General features: G+C 42.4%; 1 protein-coding gene across 4 annotated transcripts in view; it reads left to right on the forward strand.

Annotated features, from left to right (window-relative positions):
• Window positions 1–27699, forward strand: part of DCLK1 (doublecortin like kinase 1) — a 200507-nt gene that overhangs the window by 32518 nt on the left and 140290 nt on the right. The window lies entirely within an intron of this gene.

Raw genomic sequence — 27699 nt, forward strand, 5'->3', positions numbered from 1 at the left:
GGGTAGGGTAATCACTGTGAAACATTATAGAATGTAGTTTAAGAGATGTTAAGTGAGTTACTGGACTGTGGTGGCATTGGTTTTTCCCTTTCACAACCAAGAAAAAAGCATACAAGGGTCCATTGTACTATGCCAGTCAAGTAATCCAGCACTTGCTTAGTCATCATTTCTTTATAAGGAAATGTACACTGCAACAGTTGTGGGAAAATCTCCTGGAAATGGAACAGAGGAGGTCAAGAATGCTCATGCCTGAGGTTCTAGAGTTCGTGCAGAAAACTTGTTACTTGTGCCAACTTAAAAGAAAACAACATTTAGTCAAAAACTGCATTATGTTAATACTTAGGGCATATTTAGATGTGGGAATTATTGTGTTAATCCACCTGATTATAATTATTATTTATAATTATTATTTTTTATATTTGTAAAGCTCCCTTCATCTGTAGATCTCAGGGCAGTTCACAATATAAAAATACACAAAATACACAATAAAAAAGAACAAGAAGAAACCAATATCCTCCCAGATTCTAGCACTTCTGTCCTGGTTTCTAATGTTCCTTTTATACTGCATTACCTGTTGCATTATGGAACTGTGGCTTCTTGATGGGTATACAGTGGTACCTCTGGTTACGTACTTAATTTGTTCCGGAGGTCTGTTCTTAACCTGAAACTGTCCTTAACCTGAAGCACCACTTTAGCTAATGGGGCCTCCCGCTGATGCTGTGCCACCACCGCACGATTTCTGTTCTCATCCTGAAGCAAAGTTCTTAACACGAGGTAATATTTCTGGGTTAGCAGAGTCTGTAACCTGAAGCGTATGTAACCTGAGGTACCACTGTATTGCCATGTTGCTCTGAATTTCACTGACATCTGTGGGCGTGGTGTGTGTTGCCACCCCACTTCTTTTTGTGTGTCCCCACTTCTGTTTCCCATAATACTGTTGCCACTGTAGCCTGGGAACACCCTTCAATCTGCCTTATGCAACTGTCACCACTTGCCTCAGATGTTCTGTTAAGACTTATCTTTTTGCCCATGCTTCCACTAACCTATAAGCCTGGTTCCTGTTATATGTTTGGCTCCCTTGCATTTTTGTTTCATTATTTTTTATGCGTGTTTACCTGTTTCAACACCGCTGTTTCATTTTAATGATTTTGTTTGTTTTGTAATGCACACAGCTTAAGTGATTTAAAAAAAAAAATTAAAAATTTTATAAATGATTTTAAACTAACATAAAATGGAAAGTGACGCACTGGTCACAAAGCCTGTCCCTGTCCTAGTGCAACACTACAGCTGGGATAGCTCAGTTGGTAAAGCATAAGTCTCTTAATCTCAGGTTTATGGGTTTGAACCCCATGTTGGGCAGAAGATTTCTGCATTGCAGGGGGTTGGACTAGACAACCCCCTTGGTCCCTTCCAACTACAGTGGTGCCTCGCAAGACGAAAAGAATCCGTTCTGTGATTCTCTTCGTCTAGCGGTTTTTTCGTCTTGCGAAGCAAGCCCATTGACGGATTAGCGGATTAGCGCTATTAGCGGCTTTTAGCGTCTTATCGGATCAGCTGATAAGCGGCTTAGCGGCTTAGAAAAAAAGGGGGGAAACCGCAGGAACTCGCAAGACATTTTCGTTTTGCGAAGCAAGCCCATAGTAGATTCGTTTTGCGAAGCACCTCCAAAACGGAAAACTCTTTCGTCTAGCGAGTTTTCCGTCTTGTGAGGCATTCGTCTTGCGGGGCACCACTGTATATAATTCTATGATTATACATTGTGCTGCCTCCTTCTGTTGCAGCTCCCTTGCTATCTCCTCGACAGCCCCCTCCCTCCTTTCCTTCCACCACAGGATTTGGGGGGCCATTCTCACCCTGCAGTGTTATACTTTGAGGTGGGTGGCCTGGCTGCACTAGTGGGATTTATATATTTATTCCCTCTGTATCCCACATTTCCAAGAAGCTCAAGGTGGCACACGTCGTTCTCTTCCTTCCCTTTTTATACTCACAACAGCCCAATGAGGTAGGTTAGGCTGAGAGATTATGACTGGTCCAACGTCACCTGGTCAGTTTCATGGCTGAGCAGGGATTTGAACCCTGGTCTCACAGTCCAACACTCTTAACTGCTATGCCACGCTGACATACCAGTAGCAGTCGCAGCTGCAGCTGAGAGTTGACCAATAGTTGAGCAGGCCCAATAGTTGTGACCTCAGTGGGCCCCACTATGTGTGGCTGATGGGGTGCAATTTGTCACCCTTCCTGGTCTGCTACCAGAAGCACATATTTCACTGTGACTTGTTGCTGGGCCGGCCCTGGCAGCCCTTTCCTCACTTAAGAAACACTTTTAATCTACCATATCTGTGAACCAGTATCCCTCCTGGAAGCTGACTTAGCACTGACTTGCCCCTGTTAACTACAGTAAAAGGGGGAAATTCTCTGTGGAGAGCATAATTGGAGTCCTTTGAAGACGAAATGCTAAAGTATACACTTAAGCATCATATGCTTAAGCGGTGCTGAGATTTTCAAAGTAATTGGCTAAGACAGCAGCTATGTTTTATTGTGCACATTTATATTCAAGATTAGTGAGTGGGAAAGAGCCAGGCTGCCTTAACAAAATGTTTATTGTGCACAGATTCCCATCCTAGACTTATTTTTCCTCTCCCATCCCTATTGAATACCTTCTTTCTTTTTAGGCATGGCATCTTGAGGAAAAGCACTGTCGAAGTTGTAGATTAAATGGTGTTAAGCAATTTCAGAAACAGATTTGGCTACATAAGAATTGGCACCCAGGGGAATGAGTTTGCCAGCAGTATGATTCAGGTGTATTTCAGTCTGGTATTGGATCTAGGTTTGGCATGGAGACTTTACTTGAAGCCATGGTTTCTCTGTAGGTTGATAAAAGGGATCATACCCTACTGATGTTATTATAATTCTCAAAAGAATTGGATATTTTTTTTAACAGCACTGCCATATTGGATGGGTGTCTGTATTTTCATATTGTGGAGACTAACTAGGAGAGCTTGGAACAGCCCTACTCATAAGCAGGGGACAAGGGGAGGAATCTTCATAGTCTTCACCTGCACTATACTTTTAAAGCAGTGCCATAGCACTTTAAACAGGTAAAGAATCTCAGGAACTGCCATTTAATGGTGCTGAGAGTTGTTTGGAGCCCCCCCCCATTCCCCTCACAGAGCTCCATTTCTCAGAATGAGTTAACAGTCTTTCTTCAAAGGGAACTGTGGGAACTGGAGCTCTGTGAGGGGGAATAGGGAAAATTCACATTAAATGGTGAGAAAATGTGAAGTGTCATTTTGATGCCAATGATATTGGACACTGCCAAAAAAAAAAAAAAAAAGCATACATGCGTGAACAGCAGCAATCCCCAAAATAAAGACCCACCTGGAAGAACCTATGGCTGAATTAGGGGAGGAGACAAGACAATTAAGTGAAAAGTTTTCTACTATTTTGTTTTAAGAAGTCGATGAACAGAATGCAAGTTGTTGCTTTTTAAGAGGGGAGAGGTTGGAATAAGGGAATATCTCAAATGCTAAGCTCTAAATGGTGCAGATGTGATGAGCAAGGGCAATATGTGTGTGTGTTATGATCTTTTCAGAACTCCCTTGTGGGAAATTCTTCCACTGAAATGTGCCTAATGGTGGTTAAAGCTGTGGAAGTAGACACCACATTAGAACAATTATTTTCATTTATTCAAGAGCAATGTATTCAAGAAAGGGTTTTCTCTAAAACTGAGTACCATCTGGTAGAAGGCCAATTCATTTGCTCATCTTATTTGTCTTACTGCGTTAAAGACCTAGACTCTGTGCTTTTCTAACACCTGCAACAATGTGAATGGTATTTGTATACGTGCTGGTATTTGTATATGGTGCTTACTGTTAGTGACTTTATATCTAATTGGTTGATGCTGTTTTAAAATGTGGATGCTCAGAGATTTCTTTGATACATGGAGTGGTATATAAATGAGCTAAATAAATAAAAATAAGGCAGAATCTATTAGCGTAAAATCAAATTCAGTGTAATACTAAAATTACATATATTTCTCCATCTTTTATAATAAAAAGACTTTGATCACAGACTCAGTATGCATTATTTAGAGCATAGTGTGTTTAACGTGATTCTGTTAAATATGCATTTGTAAATCTGCCAGCACATAAATGGAATCAAGGAAATTCTTAGATGTATTTTTGATTGCTACAAGTGTGTATTCCCACTTTGAAAAGAAAGTACTCTGAAGAGTGCCATAAAATATCAGTAATGTACAGTCAGTTTGAAAATGAGGTTTCTACTTCTGAATTAGCAGTCACCATTTGATTGCATCACAATTCTTGTGTGACTGCTTCTGATCTGCATGCCTTTAAAATGGTTTTATTTTATGTCTGTTCTACTCTTTATATGAGGTTTGCAATTATTTTCCATCCAAGGGATTGACCAGATCCACACCTGCTTAGCTTCACTTTAGCATCAGGTACTCACAAACCACTTGATGTTGAGGATACATAAAAAAAGTCCTGCTGACCAGGTCAGAAGCCCCATCCACATCCTCTTCCACATCCTGATTAGACAGATGTCTATCAGAAGCCCATATGCAGGACCCAGATGCAACAACACTCTCTCCATTTGTTATTTCCTCTACTTGAGACCTTTGAGAACTTCTGTTATTCAAAACAGAAACACTGGCTGGATAGATGGTGTGGCCTGTATAAGGCAGTTTCATCTGTCCTAGTAGTGAATGGGTAAACATTCCATTTTATATATCTGGCTTTCATAGAGAGAATTCTCCCCCTCCCCTCCCTTTTTTCTGTTTGTGTCAATGTGACCGTATGCCTCCTAAATAAATGATGTGTTCTCCTGGAAATGGTCTATGAAGGCTTACTCATAAGGAGAGAATAAATTCCCTTGAAGCCTTTTCTGTTCTCTGAATATTTAGTTTCTGTTCACGGTGACTAATATAATTGTCAATGCCCAAGTCATGCTAATGTCATTATCTTCACTTCAGACCGTGCTCATTGTGAATGGACACAGCGAAATCAATTTAAATCAAACAAAATTCCTGTTAAGGATGTCTAATCTGTAAACACTGGAAGTGCTTCGTGCTCATCAAAAAAGCATATTGGAAGCACTGATGGAGTGTTTCATTGAGTTAGCCAATAGACATCTTCAAACAGTATGCTCTGTAGACTGTTGCACTTGCCTAAATTTACGAGCCCACAAAAGGAGGGAGACTGAATTGTTGCTATAATTAAGTCTTGGATTCTTCTAAGCTATTCTTCCAGGTGATAGAATGACAAGCAGCTCCCACAAAATTAATAGCTGACCTTTCCAATGCAGATGTGCTCATCGTAAAGTTATTTAGTTCTATAAAAAGCTACTTCTCTCTCCTGTGAAAACTGTCTCCTAATTAAAGGCTTTAATTGTGTAGATTCAGAGAGATTTGAATTAAGATGGGGATGGCTGGGTTTTTTAAAATGAATTCCAAAAATGTTCTTGACACGCTTGTACCTGTGTCGTGTCTCCCAGGATACTTTTGCATGTTGATGCATTTGGTAAGCATCTGATTGGTTTACTAAGTCCCTGAGTTCAAGGCTGCTTGTGGAAAGCAAGGTTTCAGAAGGAGCAGCATTGTACTACTTTGAACCAACTATCTAGTCCTGGATGGCTGACTCTGATGGTTTCTCATGGTCTTTCCAGCCTTGCTCCCTGAGTTCTTACATCTGGAAAGGCCTAGGATTAAATCTACTGTGCATTACCAAACCTGAAAGCTGCTATTGAGCTATACAGCTTCTCCCAACTATTTGGCATGAAGTCTAGGGAACATACATGCATGCAGTAGTTTTGGAGATGGACAACATAAAGCAGAGTACTGTAGCAAGAGTCCTGTATTGCTTAACTCATAGAGTAGTAGGCATGAAAATGGTTTTATGCATGTGCTAAGCCATATTCTTAATATACTTTTTGCTATTTATTTTGTAATCCCCCACCTTCAGCCAGCCAAAAAAATGGGAGGAATCCCTCGAGGTAGCATCTCAAATACAGTGGTACCTCAGGATGCGAACAGGATCTGTTCCGGAGCCCCAGTTGCATCCTGAAGCGAACGCAACCTGCATCCGTGCAGGTCGCGCTTCGCCACTTCCGTGCATGCGCGTGACGTCATTTTGACCGTCTGCGCATGTGCACACGGCGAAACCAGGAAGTAACGCGCTCCTTTACTTCCGGGTCGCTGTGGAGCGCAACCCGAAAATACTTAACTTGAAGCACATTTATCCCGAGGTATGACTGTATAATGAAACAAACTGTAAAGCTCATTGAACTGAAAATGTAACCATTTGCTCTTTCTTCACCTTCTGGTTCCAGGTTTCACTGTAATTAACCAGCAATGGGTTTTTGTTTTTTTTAAGTAGTCTCTGCTGAGTCTATGCCAGGTTTCCTGTGTGGTCTGAATCTTTGTGTCCTGCGGCCTTCTCAACAAAACACACACACATACACATATTGCTATCATCAAGTAGCTTAACAAAATAGCCATGTGTAGTTCAGTGTCAGGCTAGCTAATGTGCATGTGGTCAGAATTATAATCATTATAGGAAGCTGCTTTGTGCCAAGTCAGACAGTTCATCCATCTAGTTCAGTGTACTTTGCATTGACTGGTAATGGCCCTCCAGGATTTCAGACAATGGGTATTTTCCAGCCACACTTGAAGATGCCAGGGATTGAACTTGGAACCTTTTGCATGCAAAGCACATGTTCTACCACTGAGCTACGTCTCTATGACCCTGTCTTGGCTATGACCCTGTAGTCAAGGTTTGTTTTGTGGCTTACCACTTGTGGTTTGTCTGGGGGAGCTGTATCTGAACCTGGGATTGCGGTTTAATTGTAAGCCAAACCATAGCTTAACCTACAGTAAAGTAGTAACGGCAGGACTGGAGGAGAAGCAAAATGACTGTGCTCTTCTCTACAGAGTCTGCACAATGATTTGTTGATGTCAAGCGTTATGTGCAAACTGGACCTGCCTTTTTTTTTAGGGGGTTGCCCTAAGAGAAGAGGTAAATGGAAGGTAGCTATCGACATTGTATATGTGGAAAATTATGGCAACAGAGTGCATATAGATAAACGCATCGTCAACAAGCAATGCAAAAATGCATTGGACACCAAAACCTGTATGGTGTTCAGGTTGCCTTTGTATTTAGGTTGCTTATAGGTGTTCTTTTTTAAACACAAGAACCTGCTCATGTGCAAGTAGAATAAAGGAAGGTAGGGGCAATTTTACTTGAGCCAGGCCTTGTAAAATAGTACCAGTCTCTAATCAGCAGATTTGTAACTGATGGGACTACTACATAGTATTCAACAGGTATGCCTCATAGTCATTCTCAAGAGCAACATATTGCCCTGTAATTGAAAGTGGAATTAATAAAACATTTTTTGTCATTTTTTTAAAGGCTGTGTGGGGGACTTAAATGGGTGAAAATCCTTTAGGAAGGATTTGATAGCAGGATGGCTGTGCTGACTGTTATGTGTCATTCCAGGCATAGGGCCTGAAGCGCAGGCGACCTGTTGCCATTGTGTTAAGACTTGATACAACCATTTCTCTTTGTCATGCTGGTGTTTATAGCGGGTGAGTATTAGAATCAATTATGCTGCTTTATTTTGTCAGCTGGCATATGGTATTTGCAGGCTTTAAATTGGTTTAAAACCTTAGATCCTCTGCTGTACTGATAGCTAAATCTGATTATTCAATGATCTGGCTTTTCCCGTAAGATAGAAGAATTAAGTTAGACAGTGCATTTTATCGTGACATGCATTCAGATGGCCTTGGTGTATCCCTTAATAAAGATTTTGGGAAACGAGCTTTGAGGGATTAAGTGGTGTTAGTGAGGTTTGTCTGTTCCAGTAGATGGACATGGTATGACCCTCAAAGTCTGTTGCTTTGCAATATGGTAGAGAAGGAGGTGGAAGCTGAGAATTGGAAATACTATTCCCCTTTTCTCTTGGAGCAAAACTGGCTGCCCAGGCTTTGAGGATAATTCTGTAGACTTTATTTTATATGGGTACTGAATATTCCTCTCCTTTCATCAGTCATCCTAGAAAAAGGATAACTGCACATTTAAGCAAGCTTTAAAAAAGAAAAGGAAAGAATTGTTCTGTTTTGAGGTGGGGATCTTGGACTGATTTGAACATTGAAGAAGGAGTGATCTTCCTGTGACTTTCAGTGGTAGATCCTCAATTGCTGGAACTTGTGGCCCTCCAAGATGATGTTGAACTTCAGTACCCATCCGTCCTGACCAGCATGGTCAGGGATGATGGGATTTGTAGTCCACAACATCTGGAATAATAACAATATAATAATTTATTATTTCCACCCCGCCCATCTGGCTGGGTTTCCCCGGCCACTCTGGGCGGCTTTCAACGGAACATTAAAAACAGAATAAAACTTCAAACATTAAAAACTTCCCTAAACAGGAAAGCCACAAGTTCTCCATCCTCTGGGAAATGTACAAACATGTGAACTGGGCAGATCATGGAGGTATTTCCTTGGAGGGCTGATCGCATGCAGAGGGATGAGAAGGCACAGTAATCCAGTCTTGGATTTGGGGAAGGAGGATTTGCAGTGGCAGTCGGGAATATAAATTTTGAGATGAGTCAACCACTTGTGTGCATGACTTGTTTCCACAACCTGCTTTAAGAATCCCTTGACTGGGAAGAAGGAGAAATTTCCAGTGGCATCAAATAACCTATAAATGATTGCAAAGATTCAAGTTGCATTATGCTAGTCTCATGCAGTGTCATTTTTAATGAAATCTTATATGTGGTGGTGCTAGAAAAATCATCCAAACCCTATTTGATCTGACTTTCTGGGCATCTTTGTCTTTTAGAACAATCTGGTTTATATTCATTTTACACAATTTTATTTTTAAATAATGAGTAATGGAAGAGTAATTTTTTATTTAGATTTCTAGCATATTCTACTATTAAGAGTTTTAAAATGCTGCCCAGTAAAATGAAAGCAGCTCATTAAAACAACTGGACACCTGGAAAAGCATTCAATTGATACTATGCTAGCATTTTATTTATGTAATGAAAGAAGTGGCTAAGTAGAACTCATTATTTCTAAGACCAGGTTCCAGAATAACTTGTTTCTAAACTGACAAGCCATAGATTCCCTCCCACATTCTGATTGTCAAGCACAGAGATGTGAAAACAAAAGGGTAGAAATTCTGCTCTTAAATTGTACACGTGAAACTACTGTTCTTAAGCTGTAGTGCTTTCACCTGTAGTGCTTTTTCCCAGAGAAACAACAAAACAGGTATCAGAAGCAACTCCAAAACAACAAAACAGGTATTAGAAGCAATTCCAGAACTTGACCTATGAAGATACTCTTCCTCATGTAATTGCTATGTGAACATGTTTGTTTATTTATTTTTAAAATTTGTGTACCACCCTATACCCATAGATCTCAGGGCAGTTCCCAACATAAAATCACAATATAAAAAACAGAAAATGCAAAATGCAAACACATTCCTCCATAGCAGCCATTGTTCAGTTCTGGGTGAACATAGAGTGGAATGGCCAAGAAGTGAGACCTTCTATGCTACCAGTAAAGTACTTCTGAGTTGTGTATTATTAAGGCATTACCGTATTCCCTAGATGGTCCAGACTGCTTGATATCACCACCGGTCCTTTAAAACTCCCTTGATTCCCTCTTCTTTGCACCTCCTGCACATACTTTTGAAAACTCATTCATAGAGAACCCGAGAGACTCATTAGGAACTGAAAGCTTTGAAAATTTCCTGCATTTGACTAGCAGCCCAACAGAGTGAGATCAGCCAGTGAACATTTGTTGCTGCTCTTGCATTTACTGATATTTTAATAATACATTACTGCCAATGATGTCAGCTGCTTGCTACAGTTTTCTTGCTTTACTGTGTCTCAATCTTCAAGAACCTTGGCAGCACCCATTTCTTGGGAGAGGGTGACCCTGGCGCCATAAACTTATTTGAGAAAATCAGGTAAAAGGAAGATTATAAACCACCAGATATCCAGACCTACCGTTAGGTAGAGTGGGGCAGCCACCTCGGGCAGCTGCTTTGGGGTGTCATGAAAGGGTTGTTGTTGTTTAGTCATTTAGTCGTGTCCGACTCTTCGTGACCCCATGGACCAGAGCACGCCAGGCACTCCTGTCTTCCACTGCCTCCCGCAGTTTGGTCAAACTCATGCTGGTAGCTTCAAGAACACTGTCCAACCATCTTGTCCTCTGTCGTCCCCTTCTCCTTGTGCCCTCCATTTTTCCTAACATCAGGGTATTTTCCAGAGAGTCTTCTCTTCTCATGAGGTGTCCAAAGTATTGGAGCCTCAGCTTCATGATCTGTCCTTCCAGTGAGCACTCAGGGCTGATTTCCTTAAGAATGGAGAGGTTTGATCTTCTTGCAGTCCAAGGGTAGCAAATTGTAAATAATTTTATTTCTTTATTAACATTGTATCTTTTGTCTTGTGGGATTTCCTGGCTCAGGTGCAAAATTAACTAGACCGGCCTTGGGTGCTACAAACGCCATTTGCTGTTACAGGTCAGACAACAAAGTGTCTTGGGCTGGTGCTGCAAAATTATTTGATTCATTTTGAAAACACCTCACATCTTTATATTCCAAAAATTCCAGATGGCAAAATGTGCTTCCAGAGGACCTTTACCAGGAAAGTAAATGTGTCGCAAGGTAAAGCTTCACCATTAGTGCAGATTGAACTGAGTGGGAGAACTATGGAAGCAGATGGGAGACAACTCAATGATACTGGCGAAGACACAGATGGAGGGAACAATCACAAGTTGCTGACTTCAGCCCACAGTAATGGCTTTGGCATGTTGCTCAGTCTGGTCAAATGTGAACTGATTGAATGGTCCCATCCCAAAGAGGGTGACCAATGAGTCACCCTCAATTGGTGCATCTTCTCTTTCTGTTTCTGACTGTCGTAAATGCAGTTGGTGCTGTCTGAGACTCCTCTAACCAGGCAGCTGCTACCTTTGTCTCCGATGTGTCACACTGTAATGCCAGCTGGTACTTGAGTGCTTCAGTCGAAGGCTCTGGACTGCTGTGTCCTTATCTTATCTTATATCCTAATCTTCTCAAATGCCTGCTGGTTACTCTCTGACTGGGCCCACTCTGCTTCCTCTGGGTCAGCTGTCAAATTGGCTCACGGTAATCATTAGCCTCTTGCAAAACTTTGCCATTTTCAAATATATTTATTTGAAATATATTTATTCTATATTCCTTTCAAAGGTGTCATCTTGGCAAATCCTGTATGGCAGGAGTCAGCAAACTTTTTCAGCAGGGGGCTGGTCCACTATCCCTCAGACCTTGTGGGGGGCCAGACTATATTTTTTGGGGGGGAGGGGGAGATATTAACGAATTCCTATGCCCCATAAATCACCCAGAGATGCATTTTAAATAAAAGCACACTTTCTACTCATGTAAAAACACCAGGCAGGCCCCACAAATAACCCAGAGATGCATTTTAAAGAAAAGGACACATTCTACTCATGTAAAAACACGCTGATTCCCGGACCGTCCGCAGGCCAGATTTAGAAGGTGATTGGGCCGGATCCGGCCACTGGACCTTAGTTTGCCTACCCATGCTGTATGGCTTTAATGTGTCTAGAGCCCTCTTTTGAAATCTATGTCTTTAGCAGGTACTTTAGTCTTCACCTAGACTACTCTTTGCATTGCTTCATAAGAAGAGGCAGTCTCCTGTTTCAGGGTCACTGAACTACAGTATCAGCTGGAAAGATGGTTATGTCTGGCAGACTCTTGCTCTTGATACAGGTGTTTTGTCTGAACAGTTTTGGGCTAGTTAGGGTGGGATGTGCTTCCCCAAGAGGCCTCCTGTGCCCAATCCACATTGTTCAGTCTCCGGAGACTTTTTTTTTAGGGGTACGGGGAAAAGAAAAGATTGAAAACTTTCCATCTATGAATTTTCTTCTTCCATTTGTACATTATTTAATCATTTAAAACATTTTAAAGCTTCTTTAAACTACCATATAAATATATACAAAAAATACGCCATAAAAACAGTGAAGCAGTATCCTGAAAACAGACACAGCACAAGAACCAGTAAAACAGTATTCTGAAAACAGATACAAACAGGAATTCAGTAAAGCAGATTCTAATCTTATGGGTCAGGGAAAGCCTGGGCAAAAGGCTATCTCTTTACAAGATGTCTGAAGTAACAGATGGATGATTCTTCACATATGGCAAGGGGAAAGGGGCATAGCATAATGCAGGGGCAATGTCAGAAAAATGCCTTGGTCACTGCCCTGTGATATTCTGTAGGGGGTGATGCTGTGAGTAAAATTTCCCTAATGATCTAGTGATCTTTATAGGTCTATACAGGTGCATGCGCTCTTTCAGGTTATCTTATCCCAAGTTTTTCAAGGCTTTATATGGAACGAAGAGGACTGAAATGTCCTGGTGGCTGATGGACAGCCAGTATAGTTCTGTCAGCACACAGGTGTAATATGTATTCATCCAGGTGTTTCACTCAGCAACCTGGTTTGCTGCACCAGCTTTAATTTCCACTCCAGCCTCAAGTGCATTATTGGAAACCAGTGCTGAGGTTATTAATGCATGCATCATGATGATCAAGTTATACCTGCTCAGGAAAGGGCATAGTTAGTGTAGCATCCTAAGTTGATAATAGGTGCTCCTTGCCATGGAAGTTACCTAGACCTCCAGTGACGAAGTTGGATCTAAGTGCACCTTCAAACTATGTATCTCTTCCTTCAGAGGGAGTGGAAGTTTGTCTAGAACTGGTGGAGTCCCCATCTTCTGGACCTGGGAACTGCTTACTCTTGAGTCCAGGCCAATCTGTGAAAAGGTCCTAATTCTGCACATCTTTCCCACAAGTCCCATACAAAGTAGTACTCATTCCAGCTAGATATAAATAAGTTATATTCCTTCAACAAAGACCTTTTCACTACCCCAGTCCTGAACTGGAATACATAGCATAAATGTGTTTGCAAACACTGTAGCAAACATGTACAGGGTGTTTAGGAAGTACTTGGGGTAGGTCCATTGATTTCAGTTTTAGAGCTTACTCTAAAAAAATGACAAAATATAGATCCAACCTGTTCTTTGCAGAACACCTTTTTAACTGCATATACTTTACATTTGCTACACTGTGCAAAACCTCTTATTTCAACCCTTCAGTATTTGACACTTGTTGTCCTTACTGTAATCTAGCTGAATCTTTTTAGAGCAAGCTGCAAATTGGTAAAATGGCCAACACAGCTATTTTGCTTGTGCATCAGACTTCCTCACAGAATGGAACTTCCCCCTCCTCTTCTCACCCCTACAGCCCCTCCACATCCTCAAAAACTGTTTCGGAGGTTTGGGGGAACTCCTAGAACATATTTTGGAGCCACACAGGGGGAGGAGAAGGGGAAGTCCTGCACAGCACTTTATCTTCATAGAAAGAAAAGACAAGAGCACCTAATTTCCTCTTTCACTATTTTTAAAAATAACCTCCCCGCTCTCTTTTAAGCCTGTCATTTGGCAGTGAGTCTGCAACAATTCAGCTGGATAATGCTAAAAAACAGAAAACACACATATCATATTACATACACACACATGTCTGGCAACACTAACTTAAGAATTTAATTTGAACATATGTGGTCAGAACACTTTATATGGAAATATTTAGCAGATATTTTTGTGACAAGAGATGTGCAATTCCCCCGCCGCCGCCACCACCACACATGGTAACATTTGAGAAGCTGTGGCCTATTGCTTTATGATCACACTAGTTTCCAAGGCAACGTCTCCTGCCATCATATAGAAGTGTTTTTAAAGCCAGGGGAAATTGGTATCCATTGCATAACAGAAGCATGAGCTTAAAAAAAATGTTCTTTTCTACTTATTATTGTAATGTTGTTTAGCCTTATGATTTGGAATACCTGGTTCCGATTTTCACCAGTGGCCTCTCGTCTCCAGGGAAGCTTGCCTGGTGCTGAAACTGTTATCCCTTTGACATCTGGCAGATATATTTTTCTTTTGCATTTTCCACAATGCTTGGAGATATTTCAGGGCTGTTAAGTTTGATGGTCAAGTCTCGGTGGCTAAGGCCAAGTTTCACAAACAACAGATGAGATAATAAATCTGTGCCTTGGCTGTGTCACTTTAATATGCAGGTGAGAATTCGTGACTGAAAGCTCCTCTGACATAAGAGCAATCCATTCAGATGTCTTCTAAATGTCAGGCAGTTGTTTATCTCTTTGACATCTGATGGGAGGGCGTTCCACAGGGTGGGCACCACTACTGAGAAGGCACTCTGCCTCATTCCCTGCAGCTTTGCTTCCCGCAGTGAGGGAACCGCCAGAAGGCCCTCAGCGCTGGACCTCAGTGTCCGGGCAGAACGATGGGGGTGGAGATGCTCCTTCAGGTATACTGGGCCAAGGCTGTTTAGGGCTTTAAAGGTCAGCACCAACGCTTTCAATTGTGCTCGGAAATGTACTGGGCCAGAGTTATATGGTCTCAGCGGCCGCCCCCAGTCACCAATCTAGCTGCTGCATTCTGGATTAGTTGTAGTATCTGGGTCACCTTCAAAGGTAGCCCCACGTAGAGTGCATTGCAGTAGTCCAAGTGGGAGATAACTAGAGCATGCACCACTCTGGCGAGACAGTCCACAGGCAGGTAGGGTCTCAGCCTGCGTACCAGATGGAGCTGGTAGACAGCTGCCCTGGATACAGTATTGACCTGTGCCTCCATGGACAGCTGTGAGTCCAAAATGACTCCCAGGCTGCACACCTGGTCCTTCAGGGGCAGTTACCCCATTCAGGACCAGGGAGTCCTCCACACCAGCCCACCCCCTGTCCCCCAATAATAGTACTTCTGTCTTGTCAGGATTCAACCTCAATCCATTAGCCACCATCCATCCTCCAATTGCCTCAGGCACTCACACAGGACCTTCACTGGTTCTGATTTGAAAGAGAGGTAGAGCTGGGTATCATCCGCATATTGATGGACACCCAGCCCAAACCCCCTGATGATCTCTCCCAGCGGCTTCATGTAGATGTTAAAAAGCATGGAGGAGAGGACAAAACCCTGAGGTACCCCACAAGTGAGGGCCCAGGGGTCTGAACACTCATCCCCCACCACCACTTTCTGGACATGGCCCAGGAGGAAAGAGTGGAACCACTGCATAACAGTGCCCCCAGCTTCCAGCTCCACTAGACAGTCCAGAAGGATGTTATGGTCGATTGTATCAAAAGCTGCTGAGAGATCCAGCATAACTAGGAAACAGCTCTCAGCTTTGTCACTAGCCCGCTGGAGATCATCAGCTTTCAAGAAGAGCTTTGATTTCTTTCCTGTGAATCAACTTCCTCTGTGATAGGTGAGCTGTAAATTGAAACAAATGAGGAGTCTTAACCTCCCGCCAAGTTTACATAATTAAAAAGAGCAGATTCATAATGTAGTGAGAACACGTGTGCATTCTTGCCTCTAGGAAAAACAAAAAGGGTCAAACAACATGAGCTAAAATTATCTGGCATCTTACAAAAGGTAGGCAGAGTGCATCAAGCATGGAAGACTAGTTCCAGGCAGTTGCTTAAAGATTCATGGAATCATATCAACCTTTATCATCATTGACTTGCTGTGGCATCAGCTCTGGAAATGCTGAGCTTTTACCTAATTCAGTACAAAGGTGGGTGGGGTTATGAAATGGCAACAAAAAGGACCCATTTAGGGCATCCTTTCATTCTGAAGGCATATAATACGTAGGAGGTTGTGGAGACTATGTCAGATTTTATACATGCATGTACGGAAATGAACACATGGCCTGCAGCAGCAGCTGTAGTTCAGTCATGGAAAAGGAATAAAGGGCTTCTCTAAAGTATTTGCTTCCTTGACTTTCTTGACTTACTGTCAGGAACAGTGATTATTCCTTCAGCAACATGTTGCGCAGATTCCATGATGAACCCCCCCCCCCATTCCTGCTATCTGTTTTTCTGAAGCGTCTCTGAAAACATCTCCTAGCAGCTCTAGACATGCTTACTATAGTGTTTCCTGCAGCAAATGTGTAAAAATGTGGTCTTCATATGTAAGTATGCATATCTGTATAAACTAGCTCAGACATGATTCCTAAATGCATGTATTTTCAGGTATATCATCCACACAGAATTGAGAGTGCATCTGCAGCAAACACACCTGACAGGCACACCATTAGACACACCATTAGACAGGAAGCACACCATTAGACAGAGTGAGATGAACGTCTGAGGACAGCAAGTGTGCTATTCAACCTGCCTAGAGACCGTTCAGCTAATCAGCTATCTTTAGCTGCAGTGGAGGATGCTGTCCTTTCAGCCATTTTGGAGTAAGATGCAACAGGCTGCTGGGTCAGTCTAAGCATGTGAAAGGGCTGGATGCCACTTGGTCATTTGCATTAGGCAGCAAAATGTCTTGAGTCATCTCTGAAAAGTAAACAGTCTTGCCACGTAAGGTGTTGAGCTGCTGTAAGGTGGGTTGTATCCAATGCTGCAGATACAAAATCCCCTTTCCTGTGTGTGCCCCCCAAATCTGTCCAGGGGTTCCTCCAACACTGGAGTAGATTTTGAGGGTGCGTGGAGGGCTCCGGGGGAGATGAGAGGAAAGGGAAGTTCCATTGCACAAGTGGAAGTCTGTGACGCTAGCAAGCAACTGCGGCACTGGATGTGACCCAGGATCTTGATAACATTCCGTCTTGACCTCCAAATGTAATGTTGCATTCTGGCTAAATTTGGCCTCTGATTTGACAAGTACCCACCTCCCCCAGTGAGTTTCTTATTGTTATTATGACAAATGTTGCATCATTCTAGAACTCTCGGTGTATAGCTGGGAAGCAGAGTGGATTCCCATTTCTGTTTGTCAGGGTTGGCCAAGTAATGAGCTTTGCAATGAGCCATGGTGAGCCGCATTACTCTGGCAGGGAATCAAGAGAGGCAGAAGAGTGCCTGCCACAGCTGTCGTCTGCTAGCGACCCACTGCTGCTGTGGTTGTGGCTGTTGCTGCTAGCCTGCATGCCCACTATGGAGTGCTGGTAACGCTTCAGAGAAGTAATTCAGGGTTCTGTTGGACCACTGCCAGAGATCTAGGGGCTCTCCACTCCTCCCTCTGAAGATGGGGCCCTTCCTCAGAGTCAGTCCTTGTGTTTGAGATGACCTTGAAAGAGCACCTGAGCTGCTGATGCTTTCCTGCAGTGCTTTTAACAGAGACTGTTAAACATTAGATGGCATTTGCCATTGTTGTGGCAAAGTGGTGGTGGTGGTGGTGAGGTGGTCTCTGAAGCCACCTCCAAATGAATAGCCTCCTGAGAGGCAGTAGTGGGAGGACGATGACAGCGGAGAAGGCAGGGATTGTAGTGGAAGATGGAGGGGGAAGAACAAATATTGATGCTACTGGTGCTACTATCTACCAACAGCAGCACAGCTGCTGTGGTAGTGATTGATGTAAAGAAGCCTGAGGTTCTTTGGGTCCAGCTGGCAGGATGCCCATTACTTTGTATGTTCTGGCATGCCAATAGGTACATCACCTTACCTTCTAAAAGCAGGCTGCACCAGTACCTGGCAGACTTCTTATCTTGCCACGTGACTGTTGAAGTTTTAGACTGCACCCAAAAAAGAAATCCCCCCTGAGGTTGCTTCATCATGTCAGTCTCCATTTCAGACGAACTTTTGAATTCACCCACAGAGGTTTTGTTCTTTATACTAAGAGAGAGAGGTCTTGCACATCATGTTACCAGCTTGCTCTTTTTTAAAAAACCCTAGTTTCCCTTTAGCCTTTTCCTAGAAATACCGCTGTTAGAAATATTTAGGAACAAAGCAAGGTGCCTTTATAAGTACCGTAAGTCAGACTACTGGTCCAATATTGTCTATACTGACTGGCAGTAGCTCTCCAGGGTTTCAGACAAGAGTCTCTCTCCCAGTCGTACCTAGAGGTGCTGAGGATAGAGCTTGTGACGTTCTGCATGTGGCATAGATGCTCTATTGCAGAACAGTGGCCCTTTCCCCAAAAAGTCACTGTGCCACCATGGAATTGAACCACGGTAGAGACATCACCTTGCCAACAAAGGTTCGTATAGTTAAAGCTATGGTTTTCCCAGTAGTGATGTATGGAAGTGAGAGCTGGACCAATTAGAAGGCTGATTGCCGAAGAATTGATGCTTTTGAATTATGGTGCTGGAGGAGACTCTTGAGAGTCCCATGAACTGCAAGAAGATTAAACCTCTCCATTCTTAAAGAAATCAGCCCTGAGTGCTCACTGGAAGGACAGATCGTGTAGCTGAGGCTCCAATACTTTGGCCACCTCATGAGAAGAGAAGACTCCCTGGAAAAGACCCTGATGTTGGGAAAGATGGAGGGCACAAGGAGAAGGGGATGACAGAGGACGAGATGGTTGGACAGTGTTCTCGAAGCTACCAGCATGAGTTTGACCAAACTGCGGGAGGCAGTGGAAGACAGGAGTGCCTGGCGTGCTCTGGTCTATAGGGTCACGAAGAGTCGGACACGACAAAACGACTAAACAACAAAACAACAAGAAGTACATAAGTTCCTTAGCCAGATGGATAACTAGATGTGATTTCAGCTCTCTTACCTCCCACAAACACACACAGTTTTCTACTCTGTGTTCCAATCTATGCATAACTTTTTCTGCATGGTTTAGATGTGTACCTGGCAACATTTAGATTTTGTACTATTACTGAAGTTAGCTTTGCTGGGAACCATTTGGTGGTTGATGCAAGTTTAACAAACAGATAATATGATATTGCCCATCTGTAAGGATTAGAAAAGGCTTATTATGTGCTTTGGCCCTTATCACTTGGCTTAGGGTGGAAGTTTTTACTCAGGGGAACTTCTGACTGTCCGTATTTTAAAGGAAAAAATTTAGGTCTGTGCAGTTAAAACGATTTAGAGCACTCTTTTGCCCCAGTGCAACAAAAGAACATTTGAAAAAGAAAAAAAGAAACCAACATTTTGTAGATAGGAAGGTAAGTGTGGGATGAACAGATGATTAAGGGGAAGATGTATTAACCACCAGAAAACAAAACAGGATGAATGCTCAAAAAATAGGTCAAGGAAAGGAACACCTAGGTAATATTTTCAGAGCAAAGAGTCTTCTCAGATTATTTCCCAGTGTGAAAATTATAATGCTATGTGGATAATGAACAGGAGAAATATAAACTAGAATGAGCAGTTGTTTCATAACACAGCCCTGCATTTCAGATAAAATAAGAAGCATGTGGAATATGCTGAGAGCTAGCAGTATTGAAGGTCTTTGGATAATATCTGGTGTTTAATATTCCTTTCAGCTACTCTTGCTGTCTCTGCAGATGAATTCTTCTTTAGGCAGTGTCGGCCTCAGTATTCAAGCTAGTGAAGTAAGGAACAATAAATAATATTCTTTTTGATCCCTACTGTAGAGGGAGATGTATTTGAGCGACAAGCAGATTTTACTGTATAGTTTTCTATATTTACACAATTTGAGAAAGTAACATTCAGGGATAAAAAATTCAGTGGTTCCCCATTGTGATTTATATGGATAATCTGATACCACTTGCTTCCTATAAGCGTCAAGATTGAGTTAGTGTGATTTTTCTTTTCTGTAAAACATTCAGGGCCGCAATCCAAAACAGAGCTGAGTGTTCTTTAAATCTGTTTGTCTCGGTACACCAAAATTCTGTGTTGAATTGTGGCCGTTGATTTTTAATCTTCCCAATCCCCATTTTTCTGCATTCTAAGTACCATTTTATACATTCAGCAGAATTAAGTATTAAGGTGCCTGCTAGTATTGACCTTGATGTTACAATTTCAGATTGTGGATGCATGACCGAGTGCTGCCTTTCGTATTGGAGTGGGGGGTGGGGAAGGTTTCTTTATACCATAGAAAGCTAGTTTGACAGGGAGAAGGGTTCAGCTTAAACTTCTCTTGTATTAACTTTCAGTGTGTGAAGGGAGTTTTTAATCCACGGGAAAGTATCAAGGCTGGGGTAGTAAAGTTTGGAAACTCTGAAGTGTTATATCCAAGTATTATAAGAATAACCCGGTGACTAGGATCAAAGCTGGTGATCTTTTCCATAGTCTTCCAGTCTTGAGCTTCTTGAGATATTAGTGTGTTCAAGGGAACTGTACTATTCATACTGTAAAAGGTAAAGGTAAAGGACCCCTGGATGGTTGAGTCTGGATGGTTGAATTCGACTATGGGGTCTGGTGCTCATCTCTGCTTTCAGTCCGAGGGAGCCGCAGACAGTTTTCCAGGTCATGTGGCCAGAATGATTAAACTGCTTCTAGTGCAACAGACACCTTGACAGACAGAACAGCACACATAAACACCATTTACCTTCCTGCTGCAGCAGTACCTATTTATCTACTTGCGCTGGCATGCTTTTGAACTGCTAGGTTGGCAGGACAAAGCAACAGAAGCTCACCCCATCACACGGATTCAAACTGCTGATCTTATAATTAGCAAACTCAAGAGGCTCGGTGGTTTAGACCACAGCATCACCTGGGGCCCACTGTAATACTGAACAAACTATGCTAGTTTTGTTAAAGTTTAGAGTTTTGAGAAACTGTAGTAATAACCAACACAATAAAGAGTAGCTTTCCCCCAGCCAGCTGTAGAGTGGAAAATGTCTGGATTAGAGGTTAAGGGGGTGCAAAATAATATTCTACCCCCATTCCGTGATGAGGCATAATCATAATGGCGTGAGAGGCACTGCCTGAAGTGTTCTTCAGAAACTGGGGGACTAGTTTGATAGGACTAAAACAGGATCCTAAATAACTCTGCAGACCTTGAGAACTATTTTTAAATTTGATTTCAAAATGGGAAGGAAAGCCAAAAAAAATGGGAAGGAAGGCTCTTTCCATTGGAATAATAGCTGATTTAATACAGAATCCGTGAATGGAATAGCTGCCTCATGGTTTTATCAGTATGTAATGAAAGTGAGAAGAGTTCATAAAATCAATATTGGATGAGTTACTGATGCAATCTCTGTCTGTTCACCAGTCGCAATCATTCTTTTCTTCTGAATCTGCTGCAGCATATATCCTTTTTGATAAGGAAAGACTGTCCCCCCCCCCCATGCGCCATGCCAGGGTGTTTTCAGAATGTTACAGATTGCGCATCACTAATAACAGACTGAAGAGTCTTCCATGTTTCCAGGGAGATATGAGTCAGTCACACATTTCCCCCTCCCCAGCTCCCATTAACATTTTGAAGGTAAACTGTCAGTGGGGAAGAAAAGTAATTCTTTCTCTTTGATTGCTTACTTCCTCTTCCAAAATTAACGTGTATCAGAGTTGTTTAATCTGCAATCTTTTTTTATAGGTAACCTTGTTTTGTCCCCACCCATTATGAAATGTTTTAAGTGCTAGATCAGAAAACATCCTATTTACAGATACCCTTTTAATTGCCAAGCACCACTGTGCCGTTTCACTGAAATATAAGTGTGTCACCATGGAAACAAACAGGCTCAGGATTCCAGGTTGCCATACCTCTGAATAGTCAACATTTTCAAGTGGCATTGATTCACTGACATTGATTCAGAGATTTTGGTTCTTTAGCCTCGCATGCATTACAACAATTAACCTGCGATGGTTGATTGTCCTGCTGGAAAGAGCAGAGGCCTTGAACATACAGGGAGGTAGAGCACTTACTTTGCACATAGCTGTTGCCAGGTCTAGTCATCAGAATTTCCAGATAAAACATCCAAGTACCAGCTGATCAGAGTGGCCTCTGCTGGAGAAGTGATGCAAACCATGATTTGCACTGGGCCCATTTCAAACAAACCATAGCTAAGCTTCACCATAGTTGGGTTTGGAAGAAATGACAACTGCAGTTAATTTAAAAAAAAAACTTAAAGTGAAAGCATCCATGCTCCTCTTTTTCCAGCATCAGAAGAGGAGAGGAGAGGGAAGGAGGTATGTGGCAATGATGCTTTTGTGGCTCATACCCATCACTATAAACCATGGTTTATCATGACATTCAAACCAGCCCAACAAATGTGTGCTTCTCATAAGGGCTTCAGACAGGGGTCTCTCCCAGTCTTACCTGGAGCTGCTGGGGATTGATCCTGGTGTGTTCTGCATGCCAAGCAGATGCTTTGCCATTGAGCCACGACCCCCTTTCCCCTGTAGTCAGTATGGTTCTTACTAAAAGTTGTTGCACAAAAACTATTCCTGATCATTGGCCATGCTTGCTGGTGCTGATGGAAGTTGCTGTCCAACAGCATATGGAGAGCACCACGTTGACTATCCAGGGGGATGCAGTGTTAAAATCCAGACTCTGATAATGCCTTCCTATGTAAACCTGAGCAGTTGTGCCACTTCTGTTCTCTACCCATCCCAGAGATCATCACAATGGTCCATTGCACTCCAGACAATTTAAAATAATATTTTTTAAGGGTTACAAAACCTTCTACGTGTTGTTGGCAAGGAAAAATAAAGGTATAAAAATGAAAATCCTCTGGATTCCAAGATCCAAGGTTGGGGCAAGTACTCTTTGGTGAGAGAACCACAGCAGAGATTTAAAGCCACAAAATATGTAGCAAAGTAAAAAGTGGAGCACTCCCCTCTTCCCCTAGCATGGAAAAAGAACACATATTTGTTAAGTTAAAAATGGTTTACTTACAAACTCTCCAAAGGTCAGATTCATATGGTTTTCTGTACAGCATTCAGGCATTAAAAATTGGCTTGGTTTTGGCGGTGAAAGTTCCTAAATTATTGTTATAGAAACTCAAGAGAGGCTTGTTAGAGCCATGCGGCTAAGCTGGAGCAGCCAGCTTAGCCTCCTCACACACTGAGTTCATCAGGTAGGCTGAAGGGGAACAAAGGCTAAGGCTGGCAGAACAGCTTATTCTGTGGTCTTAACCCCTCATGCATTAATTAGACTTAAGCGTGTTGGTTATATGAGGCTAGTTATCCCACACTAAGTTGACCCATTGCTGAAATGGACTCCACTGGTCATTTAAGAAGAATGTCATAATTTATAAGTAAAAAACAGCATCAAAACAATCGGTCAATCAGAATTCCCAAAACTTGGGTAAAAAAAAGTGTACTTAGCATGCTTCAGAATATGTGCATATTTTTCACTTTAGTCTTTTCTGTGTGCGCCTTGCATGTCTAGACAGTAGTATTTATTCTAATTATTTTTAGAGCTGCTCTTTAGAATGAGAATCCTGTTCCCATTTATTGCTCCTGCTAGTTTCTAATTCTCAGCTAGGTGTGCCTTTTCCTCCACTGGCATCTACCTAGGGATATTGATCTTTATGACCTGTTGCTTTCTTCTGTAGGCTAGTTAATTACACTTTGTGCAAACTGAGAAGAGAGAGTGCCTCTAGAATAATTGCTTGTCTGCATCGCTGCTGAAAGGGCTCGAAATCATCTATCAGACTAATTTGAATGGAGGCAAGAGTAGCTCTGCAAATGAGTTTTGTATGTGATAATGCAGATAAACCATCTCTTAGCCTATAGCAGTTGCATGATGTGTTTTCTCTTGACCAACTAATACATCTGGGAGTTTTCTGTCCCCTTCTGAGTGTTTTTAAATATTCCGTGGGAGTAAAGCATCTCGATCAAACTTATGTTGTGTTTACTGGCAAGGACTAACACTTTGTAAGTGTTACCCACAAGTGTCATTGCATGTTTCTCAGTGCCAGATTGGTTTATGTTTGTCTTGTGATGTCCAAAGACTACTTTAAGGCCCAGGGCACCTCTGCTCATCCCAGCCAGGCTTCTAAGTTCTGGGGTGGACTTTGAAGGCACATACCATTAAGCCCACATGTTCTGATAGTGCCGAAGGTGGGAAGAGAGGACTCTCCTCACCATACACAGGAAAGTGGTCTAAGGCAGTGCAACTTCCAATCCAGCCCAATGTTTGCATTGCAAAAGTAACTCTTTGACAGAAGTGAGCCAGCACTGTTAACTCTTATTAGCAAGAACATAATCTGCACAGACTTGGTGGAATGTCAGGCCTAATGAGCACAGCAGCTCATCCTCGGTAGGTCTGGCCCCAAGGATCATTTGCTGAGACTCAAAGTTCCTGCCTCCCCACAGCTGTCTAAGTTCCCTCCTCTCCAGGGCTTCTTACAAGCAATCCGAGACTGTGCCTGCATGAAGCCAACCTCTCCTACACCCTTTTTATGCCTCTTCTGGTTCTGGGAGACAAGCAGGGAAGGGGAGGTTTGTCAAAGAAGGAGGTGGAGGCACCCATGACTCTGCACCAGCCTGACTCATTTCTGCCTCTTGGCCTCCCACTCTCCTCCTTCAGCCTCTGCCTCTGGACTTCTCTCTGCCACAGACTCTCCCAGCTCACTAAGCTCTGCTGCCTCCTCAGCTTCCAACATCTCTTCCCAATCTTCTCCCTCCTTCTTACTCATCATTGTCCCACCACCAATCTCTGTGCCCTGAGCCTTCTCCTCTTGGGGGTTCCCCAGCTGGTTCCTCACACTATTCCTTTGCTTCCAATCAGTCCATGACACTCTTGGAGGATCCAAGTCATGTTCATGAGTCACTTGATCTGAGCATGCCTCCTACCTCTTACAGCCTTGACACTCTGCCCAGTGACTCATTGTCAGGGCTGAACCATAGGCAGCAGTCTAGTGGGAGCCGGGAGCCAGAAGTTGTGGGACTAGCTGGTAGTCAGGATCAAAGTAGAGGAGATAGGGCTGAGGCACAAGCCAGAAGTGAGAAGCAAACAATAATAAATGATACAAGATCACATTAACACGTGTGGAGCTCATGCTGGAACAGGAAGCCCTTTATACTCCTTCCTGTCCAGGAAAATCCCTCTGAATGGGTGAAGTCAGTCCATGGCCTGATGGTACTTCACTGAGAAGCTGCCTCTTGAAATATAGTGGTTGACCATGCTGGGTAACTGCACATGGACCCAGCAACAGGTGGCCTTATTGGAGGGTGGGTAATTTTCTTGTCCCTCCATTTGAGAGTGATCAAATGAATATTTCAGCCACAGCTGAGACTGGAAGGGGAAAGCAGTGCCAGAACAGTTAGTCATGCAGACACCCAGAAGGCATCCTCCTTGGATTTCCCTGGACTGGCAGAGAGACTTTAGTTATTAGAATCATTTGGTGGTGGTGTTTTCACAGTGCACTTGCAGTTCTTTCATGGGCATAAGTGATGTAGCATTTGAAGTATGCACTAAACAAGAGTGGCACAAGTAAAAAGTTCTACCCATAAGGATGGGAGGTCACAGTCTTGAGGGATGCTAAAGAGTCTTCTCAATAGTTCATTCACTAGGCATCACCCCCATCTCTTTTTTTTCTGTTTTGAAGGTCACCTTAATTTAAAGGTTCCACTCAAATAAAATGCTTCTACATTTCATTTCAAAGAAATGGCTTGCAGCGCTGTCAGAATAATTTGTGTGTTTGTGTGTGCTGAAATATACCAAAGGCTTCGAAAGACATACCAATTCTTGATTGTTATTTTTCTGAGTTGAAGGTTTACCCCAGATGTTAAAAAAGAGTGACAAATAATTATACATAAGAAAAGAAATATATGTGGAAGGGAAACATTATCTCTAGATTCCCGAGAAGGGTTTTATGTTGACTTGGTGAGCAATCATGTGTGTGTGTGTGTGTGTGTGTGTGTGTGTGTGTGTAAATTCCAATTTAGCTGGAAGAACGAGTGCATTTGTACAGAATCATTTCATTGAAAGTCCTATGGTGTTGTAGAGCTGTGTCTTGTCATTACCCTAGAATCTAAACTGTAGCATTTTATGTGATGCACCACCAGGGCAATGCATCCCTATGAGTTTACAGCTATTCTTAGAAGTGATAGATATGAAGAAGCAGGCACAAAAGAGCTGTAATAGATGGTGGTGGGAAATACAAATATGGGATATACTAATAACATTGGGACTTTCCAGAGCCAACTTATGGATTTCCACAAATGTAAACAATGCACTTAGTACAGACAACAAGTTTCCATTGGCATAAGTTGCCACTCATGGGTATAAGTGAATGGGACGGTAGCAGCTTTGCCCTATGCTGAGGACCTGGGAGTGGAGTTTTACCTACCTCCTCATCTAATCTCCAGACACACCACCACTACCACATGCGGGACTGTGCCCCCTGACCCCCCAGTTATTAATGAACAAACTCCAGCATCAAAAGATGCTATAACCATGGACACGATAAGCAGGAGTGATAGATCAGTGCTGGCCTGACACAGGTGCAGAAACTAGTTCTCTGCTGGTCCTCTTCTCTCTGCTGGTCCTAGAGTTCACTTTACTCTTCCCACAATGGGACTTTTGCAGTTTCAGCTTTGGCCCAATATGTTGTACAGACTCAGTGCCCCCCCCCTAGAAAAATACGTGCCAGTACTCACCATGGAGTTGTTACAGTAAGTGCCACACTTTTAAACAAAAAATAATGAGGTCTGGTACTGTGTACCCTTGAGTACTCCCTGAAAAAAGCACTGCACAGACTTATTAATTTCCTTCCAAGTGTAGTTTTGAAAGTTCGAGCCCACCATCTTGATTAAAAATGGCATCTGATAGGATCCAAACAAAGACCAAAACCTATTCCTCAATCTTAAGAACCATCACACCAAACTGGAATGAGGATATTTGTCCAAATCAGTGCAATTTGGAACCGTCGTACCAGACTGGGTGATAAGATCTTGAGAGGCATCCAAATCGGCACAGTTTGGTGTGGTTTGGTTTGCCATCTGTGTTCTAAAAAATGTCCAGCAGTCAAACATAGACAAAAACACTTGTTCCTCAATCTCAGGAACCTTCATGACAAATGGGGCAACAATATTTCAAGTGGCATCCAAACACAGAGAGAGCAGATGGGTGGACAGACAGCTTTCCAAATTATACAGATAAGTAAGATGGTAGATTAGGAAGTTGTCAAAGATTAGAGGGTATTAGTTTAGTTGAAGTGTCATGGCAGCATGAAGCCAGCTGTAATGTTGTATTAGCTACATGGTGTAGACCGCAGCAAAATATTTAATGATGGCAATATAATTATATTAGTTCCTGAATTCTAGCTGTTGCCTGCAGCTGCTGTGTTTGATGATTTTGTGCTATCACCTAATGAAGAGGCATAATGGATCTATGAATATAGTTGTTGGGGTTTTGTTGTCAAAGCTGGATAAAAGATAAAACAAGATGCAGCAATTAAATTAAAAGAAGACATGAGACACAAGATACAGGATTGAACAACGGTCCCTACCATATCCAGGTAGTACAGTGGCTAGCCTTTTAACATCTGCTTTCTTAAATACATAATTTTAGTGGTAAAATACAAAATTAAACTCAGTACTGGAAGATAAAATGCAGTCTCTCAAAATACTAAGGTTGATAAGAATTTTGTGGCCATGTTCAAATGTCACATCTAACTAGGGTTGCCATATTTCAAAAAGTAAAAATCCGGACACATAAGTTGTTAAGAGTTTTTGGCAAAGTTGTTGTCATATGTCCAGATTTTCCCGGACATTATGCTGATTTCCACCCAGACACTGCTTCTGACTGCAGTATTCAGGGTATGTCCAGGAAATTCCAGATGTATGGCAGCCCTACATTTAACCATAGTATAGTGGGATCTAGTAAGCCTCAGAAAACGTTGGGCTTGTGAAATTCCTCCCCCCGCACCTTGTGAGGCTATTAGGATAAGTTAAGAAGTGTTTGCCTAACTCCAGCTTGTTGTGTTGTCCAAATGGTAAGCCAACTTGAAATC

The sequence above is a fragment of the Podarcis bocagei genome (assembly GCF_964188305.1).
Source record: "Podarcis bocagei genome assembly, chromosome: 6".
NCBI lineage: Eukaryota > Metazoa > Chordata > Lepidosauria > Squamata > Lacertidae > Podarcis > Podarcis bocagei.